We start from the raw sequence: 4230 nt of genomic DNA, 5'->3' as shown, positions 1-4230 counted from the left end.
GACTATTAAGTTCAATTTTAATCTCGAACTAATTAATCTTCAAAAAAATAAAGTATAAATTAGATTCACTACAATGATAAATAGTAGACACGTTACGTCTTTTTATCAATTAATAGTGTGTAATGATACGAAATTGTCTGTATTTTATTATCTACACATATTCTATTGCTGTTACATAAACATGAAGATGATGTTGTTTAGGATAATGAAACATTGTTATCTTCTGAGTTTTCATATAACAATTATCAACTACTCTCTGTTTACAACGAACCTTAATGAAATAGGTGAAATTTTGCGCCAAAATTATTATCTTTATAACTATTTTCTATAAATAAACACGTCATTTTGTAATTAATGCTACACATAGACATCTCGTTAAGTTTTACATAATAAATTCACAAAAAATATAATATATTCACTGTTTACTATTTTAAAAGACTTCATTACTATTTTTTTTAAATTAATTAGTCTAAAATTAAAATTTTAAAAAATTTAATTATCAATTTTTATCTTAAAAAAATTGACATAGACAAATATAAAATAAAAGCAAGTTATCCTGATATTGGTTTTGCTTGTATTAGCAGAGTTTGGATTGAAAGTTTACAATGAGGCTATTTAAGAACGATTGAGAGTCGTAATATTCTGTAAGGAGAGTTGTTTGTTATTTGGAGAGAATACTTTTTAACCTGAGATTTAGGACAAAAAAATGTTACTTATAAAACAAATTGTGTTGATGCCTTTACTCTTGTCAATAATTTTCAAGATGACTCTAATTTTATTAATCTTTTGGTGCTAAAAATTTGAGACATCATATCTTAAAAATGGTGTGTTGACTTCCAGTTAATTTTAAGAGATATAGACAAAGTAGCAAACATCATGACAAAGACGACGATAAAAATTCATATTCATTAAGTAGATCTTCTGTTATCTTAAAAAAAATTTAAAAATAATATTCAACGAGACTGTCTTATTTTTTAAGTAGTTTTTTATTTTTTGTTTTTTTAATTCTGTTATTATTTTTCAATCACAAAAAATATAAAATAAAAACAAATAGTGCCCTATTATGGAAAAATTCACCGAAAGTTAGTCATTTAGTCGATAGCAATGTTCTGAAAACCGGACCGGACCAGCCGGTCGAACCGGTTCAACCGGGAACCGGCAACAAAAATGATCCGGTCCGTTATCTATAACCGCTCTGTCAAGAACCGTTTAAAAACCGTTGAACCGATCAAAAATCGGCCGGTTGGACCGAACCGGAAACCGACTGGTTCCTTAAAAACGACGCGGTTTGGAGTTTTTTGGAAAAAAGAAAAAAAGGAAAAGCAACGCGTCACTCTCACCCGGTCACCTCCTTCCCCCAACACCCCTCTCTCATTCGTGAATGCCACACTCATCTCATCCCCTTCTAAAGCAAAGTTCACAATACTGACAAACCAAAACCCTAGCCTCCTCCTCAATGATTCTACTACCGCCGTGCGTGGTTGTCGGCGCCTCCGTGGTTTCCTCCTTCCCCCTTTCCCGAGCCAAAACCCAGGACCTCTATTCTAGCGCGGCACGTCATCCCCATCCCTGGCCTCTTTGTTCAAGCCTTGGAGCAGCTCGCCGTCGTCTCGTCGCCGTTTCGTTTACAACCCAGAAAAAAGAAACAAAGCTTCGGTAGCGCTGAGAGCCCCTTGCCCCCTTCTCTCCTTCTCCTTGCCCCCATCCCTGGCTCTGTTTGTTTAATTTTGCTTCGCATCCGCTCCTTCCTTTTAATTTTGCCATGGTTAGTGGTTACTGATGAGTGATGAGTGATGGCTCTGTTTAATGTTGTTTCTGGTTACTGATGGGTTTGTTTAATTTTGCTTCGCATTCGCTTCTTCCTTTTAATTTGCTCTATTTACTGATAAGTGATGGCTCTGTTTAATTTTTGAATGCTTTGTTCTTCTTGTTCTTTTTAATTTCTGGAATTTTTGTTCAAATTTGTATGTAATGTTTTGTAATGTTTGATAATGTTGCTGTTTTGTAATTGCTGGTTGCTGGATGCAGGTTTAGTGTCATCACTATTTTGGAGTGTTTATGTACTAATGTTTGTTGCTATTTTGTCATTGCTGGTTGGAGGTTTAGTGTGATTATTGGTTAATGTTTTGTAATGTTTGTTGCTGAATGCTGATTGTTGAGTTCAGATATGGTCTTGTTGCTGAATGCTGTTTGTGCTGAATGCTAAATGTTTGTTGCTGAATGCTGCTGCTGTTTTTAATTTCGTGAATGATTTATTAATTTCATTGTTCTTAACCGCTGTTCTTGTTAAAAATTTGCAATTGATCTTTTGATTGATTATATGCCTCATGTTTTTAATTTCACTCTACTTCTAGGCTTTGAAATCAGTTTATGATAACTGATGCAATTATTTAGTTGAATAACTGATGTAATTATTGAGTTCAAGAGATTGAGTTTTTCTGTTCTCATTATTAGTAAGACATGGATAGTTTAGAATTTTCTATTTCTTTCCCTTACTTCTGAAGTTCATTGTTTCAGAAGGTTTAGTGTTGGCTTCAACTTTCAAATGGGAATTGGGAGCTGGTGAAGATAATAACATCTTCTGGAACTGAGTCTGTTGTTTTACTGCCTGATGGAAAAGTAAGATTTGATCTAGAATTACCATAGTACACAGTGATGTTTGTTTCATCTAGCTGGACTCAGTGAGACAACTGGAAAGTGTTCTTTAAATTTAACCTTGTTAATCATATCTTGTACAATTTTGGTTGCCATAAATCCCTTGAAGAAAGTTCTTCTGTATGGTAATGATTATATTGAAGCCTACAAGCGTAAGAATCCTGTTTTGTTTTACTTTTTGACTTAGCTACATTAAGGCTATATTCTCTATTTTTAACTTGTGCACTGCAATTCAATCCAACTATTTTTAAAGAAAGTATAATTATGTTAAATGTCAACATATTTGCTGTAAATTTGAGTATTTTGATGATTAATTACATTTAGTTGGTGATATTTTATATAGGGTTTTAAATTTGAAAGATACTTTATGATGTTTATTTATAATTTATTTATTATTTTATTAAGGAACGGTTTTTCCGGTTGAACCACAGTTAGACCGGTTAAACCAATAAACCAGTAATCCAGTGATTAGAGCGGTTCAATGACCGGTCCGGTTTTCAAAACCTTGGTCGATAGTAAAACGAAATATTGACATATTGCACCGAAAGTTTTGACCCTCTTTTTAGATTACTAAATTAGCAAATTTGTAATCATTATCATATGAATTTCCTTATCATTTTTCTTTAAAACAAGACTAGACAGCAATCTTATACAGCGTAAGACAAAGTCGTACACTAACCAGGAAAAAAATTGGAGAAAAAAAAAAGAATGGAGAGAGAAAAAAAAATTACCCGAATAAAGAACATTTAAAAGGCTGATTTTTTTTTAATGTAAAATTTTTTTGGTAAAATACTTTAAAATAGATTTTCACATAGTAATTATATTGATACAGTATTAGAACAAAATATAGATTAAAATTTGTGTATAATATCATTTGTTAATTTTTGTTACCTACATGACACAGGTTATGATTTACTTTTTATAATATATATATATATATATATATATATATATTGTTTTCCTTGCCTGCAAAACACAGACTATGATTTACAAGATTTTTTATAATATTTATACACTTGCGAAATACAAGTTGCATTTTTAAAAATTTAAATTGTATTTTGATTAATTTAAATATGTTAAATTACACAGTTGGTCCCTATACTTTCAGTGAAATTGCAAATTAATCCTTACACTTTAAAAGTTTATAATTGGAGAGAATTAAAATTTGCAATTTAGTCCCTGCCGTTCAAAAAGTGTTTGATTTAACAGAATATTCTCAGAATATTCTATATTTTGAACATGTGAGCTGCACATGTTTGACAACAGGGACCAATTTACAATTTTAGTGAAAGTATGGGGATCAACTGTATAATTTAATCATTTGAAGTGACCAAAAACTCCCTAGACTATCTGAACCTACCCGTCCCTCCCCAACTCTCTCACTCTCACTTTCTCACTTTCTCACTTTCTAAAACGACACCGAACCCCACCGCTCTCTATCTCTCACCTTGGTTCACCGTCACTACGCCGGATCCACCACATTTGTGCTCACGAGTCGGGTCTCGCCTCCTTCCTCCATCTCGCCTCTTTCATCCGACAACTTTTTCTTCTCTTCCAATCCCAATACTGAACACC

At 32.6% G+C, this 4230-nt stretch overlaps 1 long non-coding RNA gene across 1 annotated transcript; it reads left to right on the top strand.

Moving 5' to 3' along the window:
* The first annotated feature begins 1318 nt into the window (after positions 1 to 1318).
* Positions 1319 to 2948, top strand: LOC112766843 (uncharacterized). The gene is made up of 2 exons (XR_003184581.3): positions 1319 to 1765; positions 2518 to 2948. It is a non-coding gene; the product is annotated as an uncharacterized lncRNA (long non-coding RNA).
* Positions 2949 to 4230: the final 1282 nt, after the last annotated feature.

The sequence above is a fragment of the Arachis hypogaea genome, chromosome 17, assembly GCF_003086295.3.
Source record: "Arachis hypogaea cultivar Tifrunner chromosome 17, arahy.Tifrunner.gnm2.J5K5, whole genome shotgun sequence".
Taxonomy (NCBI): domain Eukaryota; kingdom Viridiplantae; phylum Streptophyta; class Magnoliopsida; order Fabales; family Fabaceae; genus Arachis; species Arachis hypogaea.
This window is presented reverse-complemented; position numbering and strand designations above follow the sequence as displayed.